Source organism: Oncorhynchus masou, chromosome 9 (assembly GCF_036934945.1).
Source record: "Oncorhynchus masou masou isolate Uvic2021 chromosome 9, UVic_Omas_1.1, whole genome shotgun sequence".
Classification (NCBI taxonomy): Eukaryota; Metazoa; Chordata; class Actinopteri; order Salmoniformes; family Salmonidae; genus Oncorhynchus; species Oncorhynchus masou.
In genome coordinates, this window is record NC_088220.1 from 23,222,870 (window position 1) to 23,236,571 (window position 13,702).

The window sequence follows — 13,702 nt, forward strand, 5'->3', positions numbered from 1 at the left end:
TATGTCTCTCTCTCTTTTCTCTCTCACACTCTCCCTTTCTCTCTCTCTTTCTCTCTCACACACTCTCCATCTTCCCCGCTCTCTCTCTTTCTGTCTCTCTCTCTCCATCTCTCAAGCTCCTCATTTGGAGGCAGTCAGTCTGTTTGTACCAATCTCTTTTATTCAGATTTTTATGTTTAGTTTTTTTCTTTCTCTGTCTTGAATCTGCTCAACATGAATTAGCGTGAGCAACATGTATGTGTTTGCTGAATGAAACACTACTGAACCACTGCTTGTTAATGAAAGCAGGTAATCTCCCTGACGGGGCGGCAGGGTAGCCTAGTGGTTAAAGCGTTGGACTAGTAACCAAAAGGTTGCAAGTTCAAATCCCCAAGATGACAAGGTACAGATCTGTCATTCTGCCCCTGAACAGGCAGTTAACCCACAGTTCCTAGGCCGTCATTGAAAACAAGAATTTGTTCTTAACTGACATGCCTAGTAAAATAAATTTAAAATAAAATACTGCAGGAAGACAATGGCATCTATGTCCATTATGATGCTTTAATGGAACGGGATCATATCTAATTATATTTGTCACATGCGCCAAATACAACACGTGAAATGCTTACTTACAAGCAATAGTTTATCCACAATTATAACTCCCTGTGTAGCAAAACACTGTTACTTTATGATTTCTATTATTTCAGTTGGAGGAGAGAGGGGAGGGTTGGGCTGGTGGGTAAGACAGGGCTGGGGCTGGAGGAGAGAGGGGAGGGTTGGGCTGGTGGGTAAGACAGGCCTGGGGCTGGAGGAGCGAGGGGAGGGTTGGGCTGGTGGGCAAGACAGGCCTGGGGCTGGAGGAGAGAGGGGAGGGTTGGGCTGGTGGGTAAGACAGGGCTGGGGCTGGAGGCGAGGGGAGGGGTTGGGGGTTGGGCTGGTGGGTAAGACAGGGCTGGGGCTGGAGGAGAGAGGGGAGGGTTGGGCTGGTGGGTAAGACAGGCCTGGGGCTGGAGGAGCGAGGGGAGGGTTGGGCTGGTGGGTAAGACAGGCCTGGGGCTGGAGGAGAGAGGGTAGGGTTGGGCTGGTGGGTAAGACAGGGCTGGGGCTGGAGGCGAGAGGGGAGGGTCAGGCTGGTGGGTAAGACAGGGCTAGAGGAGAGAGGGGAGGGAAGGGCTGGAAGAGAGCATACAGCTCAGTGGAGATGACTCTATCACAGAGACTCACAGAGGATTGAAATCAAAGCCTGAGAGACACGCAATGCAACATGACAGTGTAATCAGGAGTAGCAGCACACTGCTCTGCCATCGTGGGTGTGTGAGTGTGTGTGAGTGCATGTGTGTGTGTGTGTGTGTGTGTGTGTGTATGTGTGTGTGTGTGTGTGAGCACGTGTGTGTGAATCTGAGAAAGAGCAATTTCAGGTAGTAGGTGAGGAGATTTTTCCCAACCCCGTTGACTGTTCTCTCAAAATGGGCAGAGGGGTTAGAGTGGTACGCTGTAATATCCGGGAGAATGAGAGGTAACGTGTCCCATGGGTTCTGCTCCTGGCCATTTCTCCGTCACAATGGGGTTGAGAGGGGGAGGGAGGGGGGAGGGACGGGGCTTTGGTGAGGCTGATTTCTATCTCTCTCTCTCTCTCTCTTCCTCTTCATCACCTCACTCAGCCCTCACTATAGACATTGTGAGTGTGTGTGTGTGTTTGTGTGTTAGAGTGTGTGTAGAGGGTGTGCTTTAATAAATCCTCGAGTGTTTAAACCATGCAATGTGCAGGTTCCGTCTGTGTGTGTGGCTCTCCTCTCATCTCCTGATCATCTCAGATTCCTTCCCTCCCTCCTGTGAGATGTGACATGTCCAACATGGAACCACCACCAGACTGGGCGGCAATGCAATAGCCAAAGGTGCGGCGGCATTGGAGACCGTAGGAGAAGAAGTGTGGAGGCAGCCGTGGAGTTTAAAGAACCAGCCTGGAGTTTTGACGTCAAAACAAATGAGGCCACCATAACTCATCATCAACTTGTTGCTGCGTGACGGAATCCATCCGAAACGATTGGAAATGTTTGCCTTTGTTCTGTTTAGTGCGGAGGTTCAGCTAAATGTTTGCCTTTGTTCTGTTTAGTGCGGAGGGTTCAGCTAACTGTTTGCCTTTGCTCTGTTTAGTGCGGAGGATTCAGCTAAATGTTTGCCTATGTTCTGTTTAGCGCGGAGGGTTACGCTAAATGTTTACCTTTGTTCTGTTTAGCGTGAAGGGTTCAGCTAAATGTTTGCATTTGTTCTGCTTAGCGTGGAGGGTTCAGCTAAATGTTTGCCTTTGTTCTGTTTAGCGTGGAGGGTTCAGCTAAATGTTTGCCTTTGTTTTGCTTAGTGTGGAGGGTTCAGCTAAATGTTTGCCATTGTTCTGCTTAGCGTGGAGGATTCAGCTAAATGTTTCTCTTTGTTCTGTTCAGCGTGGAGGGTTCAGCTAAATGTTTGCCTTTGTTTTGCTTAGTGTGGAGGGTTCAGCTAAATGTTTGCCATTGTTCTGCTTAGCGTGGAGGGTTCAGCTAAATGTTTGCCTTTGCGCTGCTTAGCGTGGAGGGTTCAGCTAAATGTTGGCCTTTGTGCTGCTTAGCGTGGAGGGTTCAGCTAAATGTTTGTCTTTGTTCTGTTTAGCGTGGAGGGTTCAGCTAAATGTTTGCCTTTGTTCTGCTTAGCGTGGAGGGTTCAGCTAAATGTTTGGCTTTGTTGTGCTTAGCGTGGAGGGTTCAGCTAATTGCTTGCCTTTGTTCTGCTTAGCGTGGAGGGTTCAGCTAAATGTTTGCCTTTGTTCTGCTTAGCGTGGAGGGTTCAGCTAAATGTTTGCCTTTGTTCTGTTTAGCGTGGAGGGTTCAGCTAAATGTTTTCCTTTGTTCTGCTTAGCGTGGAGGGTTCAGCTAAATGTTTGCCTTTGTTCTGCTTAGCGTGGAGGGTTCAGCTAAATGTTTGCCTCTGTTCTGTTTAGCGTGGAGGGTTCAGCTAAATGTTTTCCTTTGTTCTGTTCAGCGTGGAGGGTTCAGCTAACTGTTTGCCTTTGTTCTGCTTAGCGTGGAGGGTTCAGCTAAATGTTTGCCTTTGTTCTGTTTAGCGTGGAGGGTTCAGCTAAATGTTTGCCTTTGTTCTGCTTAGCGTGGAGGGTTCAGCTCAATGTTTGCCTTTGTTCAGTTTAGCGTGGAGGGTTCAGCTAACTGTTTGCCTTTGTTCTGTTTAGCGTGGAGGGTTCAGCTAAATGTTTGCCTTTGTTCTGTTTAGTGCGGAGAGTTCCGCTAAATGTTTGCCTTTATTCTGCTTAGCTTGGAGGGTTCAGCTAAATGTTTGCCTTTGTTCTGTTTAGCTTGGAGGGTTCAGCTAAATGTTTGCCTTTGTTCTGTTTAGCGTGTAGGGTTCCGCTAAATGTTTGGCTTTGTTGTGCTTAGCGTGGAGTGTTCAGCTAAATGTTTGCCTTTGTTTTGCTTAGCCTGGGGGGTTCAGCTAATTGTTTGCCTTTGTTCTGTTTAGCGTGGAGGGTTCAGCTAAATGTTTGCCTTTGTTCTGTTTAGCGCGGAGGGTTCAGCTAATTGTTTGCCTTTGTTCTGTTTAGCGTGGAGGGTTCAGCTAATTGTTTGCCTTTGTTCTGTTTAGCACGGAGAGTTCAGCTAATTGTTTGCCTTTGTTCTGTTTAGCGTGGAGGGTTCAGCTAATTGTTTGCCTTTGTTCTGTTTAGCACGGAGGGTTCAGCTAAAGCACACAGACGCAATCAGATGTTATCCTGCTAATTGAAATAAACCTGCAGAGGCTGTACAGAGAAATAACATGATCTGCAGCTCTAAATCCATGTGGTTTGTGTCAAAGTGAGGGCTTATGAGAGAAAAAACACAACAGTAAGGCACTTGGCATTAGGACATTGAAACTCCAGCGATGTTATCCAATAGAGACATGCTTTATGGCTTCTGCTAGAGGAGCGTGGAGAAAGTAGGGGAGAGGAGGGTGGAGGGGGAGAGGAGGGGAGACAAGAGAGGGGGATGGGGATGAGAAAAATAGGAGATGAGGACGATTCAGGTGAAGGTTCTGTGGCAGATGGAGGGTACTCAGTTGCAGCCAGAGGGACAGGTAGGACAGACATACAGACAGAGAGAAAGAGAGAGACATGAGTACCGAGTCATTGATGAGGTCATTACAGCTTAAATGAGGACAGATTGAATCTAAGCTGCGTGGAGGGTTGGCTCTGCTGGGACACGGTGGGGTCATTTCTCTCCCAGCCCATCTCTCCACTCCTCTAACTTCCTGCTTCCTACCACCACTGCGCTGCTTTGGCTCAGCCACACTTCCAAACCTCCCAGTGATATTGCAAAAGGCAGAGTCTGGTGGCAAGGCAATTTCCTGTGCTCAAAAGTGCTATTTGTGAGCTAATGATAGCCAACCCCAACACCTCTTACTCTAATCCATCCTACTCTTACCGTGTTTCAGTTTCTCTCTCTCTCTCTCTCTCTCTCTCTCTCTCTCTGTCTCTTCTATTTATCTCTCCCTGTTATTTGACACATACAGACTGTTGTAATGGCTGAAGGCAACCTTTCAATCAGACCACACTGCGACATAAAGACTGATGTTTCCTGTGGGAGGCATACAGTACTGGTGCTGGTGCTTAAAAATGCATGGAATATCTGATTCACACTGATTCCTCAACCACTGACTGTCTCTTCTCTCTCCCTCCCTCCCTCTCTCTTCTCTTCTCTTCTCTTCTCTTCTCTTCTTCTCCTTTCTCTTCTCTTCTCTTCTCTTTTCTTCTCTTTTATCTTCTCTTCTCTCACTCTCTCTACTCTCTCTCCCCCTCTCGCCCTTTCTCGTCTCTCCCTGTCTCTACTCTCTCCCTCTCTATTCTCTCTCTCTACTCTCTCCCTCTCTCTACTTTGTCTCTCCCCTCTCTCCCTCTCTCTTCTCTCTCTCTACTCTGTCTCTCCCACTCTCTCTTCTCTTCTCTCCTCTCCCTATCTCTACTTTCTCCCTCTCTCTTCTCTCCCTCTCTCTCTGGGTTACATGCTTCTCTGTGAGCTATGACTGGGCATCCCTCTCCCTGGCAGCATAAAAGCATTAATCATGATGAAGCATCAGCAGTGTTTATGATATAGGCAACAGCGAGGTCAGAGAGGACACGGGCCGAGGGGCAAGGAGACCTCGACCGGGTCGGGTCACAACAATCCCAAGAAACGCCAACTCTCGCTTCAAAATGGTAAAACTGACTGACTTAACTAGCATGTAAAGACCAGCCAAACCAAAACCACCGAATAGCAAAAACATATTTTTGACCGGGTTCATTTACAAAAAATACATAAGAAAAAATCACAACCAAAACTGTGGTAACACACTGTATATAACGTGTCAGGACTCCTCCACCTCACCCACTAAACCATGCTAACACACTGTATATAACGTGACAGGACTCCTCCACCTCACCCACTAAACCATGCTAACACACTGTATATAACGTGTCAGGACTCCTCCACCTCACCCACTAAACCATGCTAACACACTGTATATAACGTGTCAGGACTCCTCCACCTCACCCACTAAACCATGCTAACACACACACTGACTCCTCCATATAAAACGCTAACACACTGTATATGTCAGGACTCCTCCACCTCACCCACTAAACCATGCTAACACACTGTATATAACGTGTCAGGACTCCTCCACCTCACCCACTAAACCATGCTAACACACTACATATAACGTGTCAGGACTCCTCCACCTCACCCACTAAACCATGCTAACACACTACATATAACGTGTCAGGACTCCTCCACCTCACCCACTAAACCATGCTAACACACTGTATATAACGTGTCAGGACTCCTCCACCTCACCCACTAAACCATGCTAACACACTGTATATAACGTGTCAGGACTCCTCCACCTCACCCACTAAACCATGCTAACACACTACATATAACGTGTCAGGACTCCTCCACCTCACCCACTAAACCATGCTAACACACTACATATAACGTGTCAGGACTCCTCCACCTCACCCAGTAAACCATGCTAACACACTACATATAACGTGTCAGGGCTCCTCCACCTCACCCACTAAACCATGCTAACACACTGTATATAACGTGTCAGGACTCCTCCACCTCACCCACTAAACCATGCTAACACACTACATATAACGTGTCAGGACTCCTCCACCTCACCCACTAAACCATGCTAACACACTGTATATAACGTGTCAGGACTTCTCCACCTCACCCACTAAACCATGCTAACACACTCACCCATATAACGTGTCAGGACTCCTCCACCTCACCCACTAAACCATGCTAACACACTGTATATAACGTGTCAGGACTCCTCCACCTCACCCACTAAACCATGCTAACACACTGTATATAACGTGTCAGGACTCCTCCACCTCACCCACTAAACCATGCTAACACACTACATATAACGTGTCAGGACTCCTCCACCTCACCCACTAAACCATGCTAACACACTGTATATAACGTGTCAGGACTCCTCCACCTCACCCACTAAACCATGCTAACACACTGTATATAACGTGTCAGGACTCCTCCACCTCACCCACTAAACCATGCTAACACACTGTATATAACGTCAGGTCAGGACTCCTCCACCTCACCCACTAAACCATGCTAACACACTACATATAACGTGTCAGGACTCACCCACTAAACCCTCCACCTCACCCACTAAACCATGCTAACACACTACATATAACGTGTCAGGACTCCTCCACCTCACCCACTAAACCATGCTAACACACTGTATATAACGTGTCAGGACTCCTCCACCTCACCCACTAAACCATGCTAACACACTACATATAACGTGACAGGACTCCTCCACCTCACCCACTAAACCATGCTAACACACTGTATATAACGTGTCAGGACTCCTCCACCTCACCCACTAAACCATGCTAACACACTACATATAACGTGTCAGGACTCCTCCACCTCACCCACTAAACCATGCTAACACACTGTATATAACGTGTCAGGACTCCTCCAGCTCACCACTAAACCATGCAAACACACTGTATATAACGTGTCAGGACTCCTCCACCTCACCCAGTAAACCATGCTAACACACTGTATATAACGTGTCAGGACTCCTCCACCTCACCCACTAAACCATGCTAACACACTGTATATAACGTGTCAGGACTCCTCCACCTCACCCACTAAACCATGCTAACACACTGTATATAACGTGTCAGGACTCCTCCACCTCACCCACTAAACCATGCTAACACACTGTATATAACGTGTCAGGACTCCTCCACCTCACCCACTAAACCATGCTAACACACTACATATAACGTGTCAGGACTCCTCCACCTCACCCACTAAACCATGCTAACACACTGTATATAACAGGACACTCACCCATAAACCATAACGTATATAACGTGTCAGGACTCCTCCACCTCACCCACTAAACCATGCTAACACACTACATATAACGTGTCAGGACTCCTCCACCTCACCCACTAAACCATGCTAACACACTAAACCATGCTAACACACTGTATATAACATATAACGTGTCAGGACTCCTCCACCTCACCCACTAAACCATGCTAACACACTACATATAACGTGTCAGGACTCCTCCACCTCACCCACTAAACCATGCTAACACACTGTATATAACGTGTCAGGACTCCTCCACCTCACCCACTAAACCATGCTAACACACTCACCATACAGCTTCCATTCAGTCTGAATCTCCAGTCACATCACAACCAAGTCCAACAATGTATTTTAACAGTTCAAATACACAACACAGGGTTACATCCAAAGGCAATATGCAACGAAGCGGGGATGGAGGGGCGGTGGGAATGGTGCGCCCCCTGGATGGTGTCATTTGGTGTACCATGGGTCTTTGTGTGAAAGAGGTGCTTTCCCTCACCAGCGGGTCCAAAACATCATTAAAGTCTATTCATATTAAAGAGGTCATCGGTAACCTCCAAGGGAAAGAATGCATTTGGTAAAATAACAGTAATAAAGCAGAATGCAGTATCAGACAAGCCTGGGGAATCACAGCATTAACACAAGGAGTCTATGTCTCTATTCAGACTGTTATGGAGTAACTCACTCACTCTAGTTGGAATAAAGAGGTCCCAGCCAACCTGTCAGGAAAATGCAGAGTGCACACACTGAAAGATGAGTGTTTGGCATGGACGAGGGGAGGGGTTGTCGTACGGGGTAATGTGAAAACTTCTTATCAATGTGTGATGACGTGGAAGTAACCTTGAGATACTGTAGCAAGGAAATGTCTCAGCTGCACTTCCACTCATAAAAAATGACAGACCCTGGTCGGACGGTACAAAAATAAAGAGAGTAGCGTTCATTGAGAGCCAGATATTTCTGTACAAAAAGTGGTCATCAAATATTCAGCACTCTGGAGAGTGCAGCAGGAGGGGGGAAGATGGAAGACGGACATGCACCACTCTGGTAAGAACACGAGGGTTTCCAAATATGACCTGCAGGCAAGTCTGAAATGCTCTTTGGCTTCTCAAAGAGCATTTCAGACTTGATTAGGTTTGGGACAACTTTAACCAATGATTTAAAACTTTCTACCCCCAAATCTACCAATCAATTATAATTTATATCATACTATAATTCATATTTCATCATGATAGTTTCTAGTTCTCAATAGTATCATTTTACTCAGTATATATGAAAAATAAAACTTAGCACCAGTAAATTAAGGGGAACATTTGCTTAATCAGTGTTCTAATACAATGCTACTATTTTGATTAATTCAAATGTGAAAATCTGATAAAAACAATTTTTTAAATTAATCTGCCTGATACAACTCACATTTGACAAGTATCTTCAAGGAGATCTTGAGATAAAAAGCTGAATTTATTATAATCAAATGTCCTTAGAGCTGAAACCCTCCTATGAATAATCATCAAAGAATCAGTGGCACATTAGCCCATCTATCCCCTCCACCCATCTATCCCACACCCATCTAGCCCCTACACCCATCTAGCCCCTCCACCCATCTATCCCCTCCACCCATCTATCCCCCACCCATCTATCCCCTCCACCCATCTATCCCCCACCCATCTATCCCACACCCATCCCCCCACCCATCTACACCCATCCCCTCCACCCATCTATCCCCTCCACCCATCTATCCCCCACCCATCTATCCCCCACCCATCTATCCTCCACCCATCTATCCCACACCCATCTAGCCCCTCCACCCATCTATCCCCCACCCATCTATGCCCCTACACCCATCTATCCCCCACCCATCTATCCCCTCCACCCATCTATCCCCCACCCATCTATCCCCCACCCATCTATCCCCCACCCATCTATCCCCTCCACCCATCTATCCCCCACCCATCTATCCCCTCCACCCATCTATCCCCTCCACCCATCTATCCCCCACCCATCTATCCCCTCCACCCATCTATCCCCCACCCATCTATCCCCTCCACCCCTATCCCCCACCCATCTATCCCCCTCCCCTATCCCCCACCCATCTATCCCCCACCCATCTATCCCCTCCACCCATCTATCCCACACCCATCTATCCCCTACACCCATCTATCCCCCACCCATCTATCCCCTCCACCCATCTATCCCCCACCCATCTATCCCCTCCACCCATCAATCCCTTCCACCCATCCAACCCTTCCACCCATTTATCCCCCCAGCCATCCATCCTCCCACCAGGCTGTATGTTATCCCACCATGCAGTGTGCTCGGCTGGCTCCAGACCTTTCTCCATCTCATTGAGATGCAAGGCACGCCCAACATGAGAAAATGTCCGAGATAACTTTGAAGTCATTAGTTCAGTCATTACCACAGTTATGTTAAATCCAAATTACAATTCATCACCAGAAAGAGCCAATCGTTTATTTTGTGTAACTTGGCAAGCGTTAAACTGTATTCAGTCATTTGAAGTCACGGAGCTGCACTCATTATGGAAGCCTATTTAGCGTTAGTGCCCTCCACTAAATCAGTTCTTATTCATTAGCAACTTGAGGGAATGCTTAACATCTAACAGCGAGTTGACGTGATTGTATAAGTCATTCTTCTCAGGAGAAATAAACTAAGGCTTTTGTATTTGTTATTTTCTATGTGAGCCAGCCATCTATGCATCAATAGGAATTAACTCTTTTAAATGACTTGTTAAATCTGATGTCAGATGCTGTTCTTCTTTTTGATTTCAAGTTTAATGAACATTGTGATTAGAAACATAAAATGTGTTCACCACCCCGATTTCTGTTTTTAAAAGGGTATTTGGTCCCAATATGTTGTTGAAATCAAACTACAAAGGAGAGCTGATAAAACTGACACTTTTATTGACAGCTTCAATAAAAAGCTGTCCATCTGACTGTGTCTGGGAAATAATTTGGTCAACCAGTTTCCATTTTCGCACATAAAAATTCCCCATTTTCTTTGTTGGGCTTTCCCTTCCCAGACAAAACACATATTTCCTAATATGCAACAATGTTGTTCTCCACAATATTCATCAAAAGCACGGTGGTCTTACAATCTGGAAGAATCTGGAACAAACACGGCTGGTCACGGAGAGTTTGTTACATCAATGATACATTATCTTAGCTTGTCCGTCTTTTACCGGAGGCTCTTATAGAGGGCACCGATAGTTGCCCTGCCAGATCAAATAGAAGAATACATTAAAGATACCCAGAAAGGTACGATTTTAGTGCAGTGATACCAGTGACACAGTGGTACAAGTGACACAGTGGTACCAGTGATAAAGTGATACCAGTGATAAAGTGATACCAGTGATAAAGCGATACCAGTGATAAAGTGATACCAGTGACAAAGTGGTACCAGTGAAACAGTGCTACCAGTGATACAGAGGTACCAGTGATAAAGTGGTACCAGTGACACAGTGATACCAGTGATAAAGTGATACCAGTGATAAAGTGATCCAGTGACACAGTGATACCAGTGATAAAGTGATACCAGTGACACAGAGGTACCAGTGACACAGTGATAAAGAGGTACCAGTGATAAAGTGGTAACAGTGATAAAGTGATACCAGTGATAAAGTGGTACTAGTGATAAAGTGATACTAGTGATAAAGTGATACCAGTGATAAAGTAACACCAGTGACACAGTAACACCAGTGATACCAGCGTTACCAGTGATACCAGCATTACCAGTTATAAAGTGATACCAGTGATAAAGAGGTACCAGTGATAAAGAGGTACCAGTGATAAAGTGGTAACAGTGATAAAGTGATACCAGTGATAAAGTGGTACTAGTGATAAAGTGATACTAGTGATAAAGTGATACCAGTGATAAAGTAACACCAGTGACACAGTAACACCAGTGATACCAGTGTTACCAGTGATACCAGCGTTACCAGTTATAAAGTGATACCAGTGATAAAGTGGTATCAGTGATAAAGTGATACCAGTGATAAAGTGATACCAGTGATAAAGTAACACCAGTGACACAGTAACACCAGTGACACAGTAACACCAGTGATACCAGTGTTACCAGTGATACCAGCGTTACCAGTGATAAAGTGATACCAGTGATAAAGTGATACCAGTGATAAAGTGATACCAGTGATACAGTGGTACCAGTGATAAATTGATACCAGTGATAAAGTGATACCAGTGATAAAGTGATACCAGTGATAAAGTGATACCAGTGATAAAGTGATACCAGTGATACAGTAACACCAGTGACACAGTAACACCAGTGATACCAGCGTTACCAGTGATACCAGCGTTACCAGTGATACCAGCATTACCAGTGATACCAGTGGTACCAACAATACCAGTTGTACCAGTGATTCCAGCGTTACCAGTGATACCAGTTGTACCAGTGATACCAGCGTTACCAGTGATACCAGCATTACCAGTGATACCAGTGTTACCAGTGTTACCAGCGATACCAGTGATACCAGTGGTACCAACAATACCAGTTGTACTAGTGATACCAGTGTTACCAGTGATACCAGCGATACCAGTGATACCCTTTGATCATATAGCATGAAATAGAGAGGTTCTCCTCTATGAGTTCAATTCAAAGGCTACAAGACAGCACACGTACAAATACTCTGGCTATCAGCAGAAATTGACATCTTCTGCACCATGGACAGGAACCAATTGTAATTTCAATTCACCACTGTTACACTGGGGAACAGATATAGGCCTGTGCATTAAGACACATTCAGCTCCCGTATCCATTCAGAAAATGTGTTTGGTACGCCACCATGCAATTCAACACTTTGTTTTATATTAAAAGAGAGAAAATTTCTCAAAGAAAAAGCCTAATCTACCAAGAGAGCATGACCTAATTAAAATGATGGGTTTCTATCACAGCACCTTCCTGGTGCTCCAGTCCAATTATCTATGTTTCAGCTGCATGGACATATGGTGGAATTAGCACCTTTAAACAACATGTATTTACATCTTCACATTCTCCACTAAGAGACACTTTTGTAATGGGCTGTGGTCGAGCAGGAGGAAGTGCTGTATTACTAATAAAAACTGAATCCACACACACTGACATTTATGCCTGGTGTGGTCAGCCAACTCTAACGCCATCTCATCTCAATCATGCCATTTTTTTGCTGTGGTCATAAAACCATCACTACCTTCTCTAAGAGCTGAGGCAGGGCTAGGACAAGGGGAGGAGGACACTCAAAATGAACAGTCAGTCCAGCTGAAGCAGGGCTGGGACAAGGGGAGGAGGACACTCAAAATGAACAGCCTCCCTGCTCTAACAGTGCGGATGACAATGGCATTTAGTGCCCTGCCGATGAGCTGATGGATGGGGTGGTGTCTGGGAAATGAAATCCCTATCTTTCTCCCCCAGTTATGTTGTCCTGTCCTGTGCTGTCCTATCATATTCATTCCAGTTCTCCTCCCCAAGGCTTTACCTTTGCAGAGGCTGGAGGCTGGAGGGCTGGAAGACTGGAGGGCTGGAGGTTGGAGAACTGGAGGTGCCCCCAGTGAACTCCTCTGCACCAGGACATCACCGCCTGGGTTCTGCAGGGGCATGTACCTCCCTCCCATGTAACCCAGACCAGGCAAGACCCTACTCGACTGGACCAGACTGCACCAGACCAGACTGGAACAGACCAGACCAGACCAAACTGGGCCAGACCGGACCAGACTAGACCAGTCTAGACCAGACTCGACTGGAACAGATCAAACTGCACCAGACCAGACTGGAACAGACCAGACTGTACCAGACCAGACTGGGCCAGACCAGACCAGTCCATATCAGACTGGACCAGACCAGACTGGACCAGACCGGACCAGACTAGACTGGACCAGACTGGACCAGACCAGACTGGATTAGACCCCCACTGCCTTAGCTCAGTAAGAGTTTCAGACACCATGATGCAGTACAGCAGCAGCTCACCAGTGTCTGTCTGGTTTAAAGCTTTACACTGTGTGCACGATGCCAGACACAAGCTACAGTAAACCTGTGGCTCATTCAATGAAGTAAGCTATTTCCTGAATGTTCTTGGTTCTCTAGAGGAAATAGTGTATATTACACCACAGTAGATGACTGCAGAAACAGTTTTAACAGGCAACAATGCACAGAGAGAGGATGCTTGGAAAAGTGACCAACAAACACAACACCTGGCGAGGCGCTAGCTAGCAGCTTAATGTCACAATGCAGCACAGAATGACAATGATCCTGTGTAAAACCGTGGTGGTCACACAGTCGATACGGAGAAACACAAGGCA

At 46.2% G+C, this 13,702-nt stretch overlaps 1 protein-coding gene across 1 annotated transcript in view; it reads right to left on the reverse strand.

Annotated features, from left to right (window-relative positions):
* The window catches only part of LOC135545699 (slit homolog 3 protein-like), a 450,244-nt gene that overhangs the window by 190,971 nt on the left and 245,571 nt on the right, over window positions 1-13,702 (reverse strand). The window lies entirely within an intron of this gene.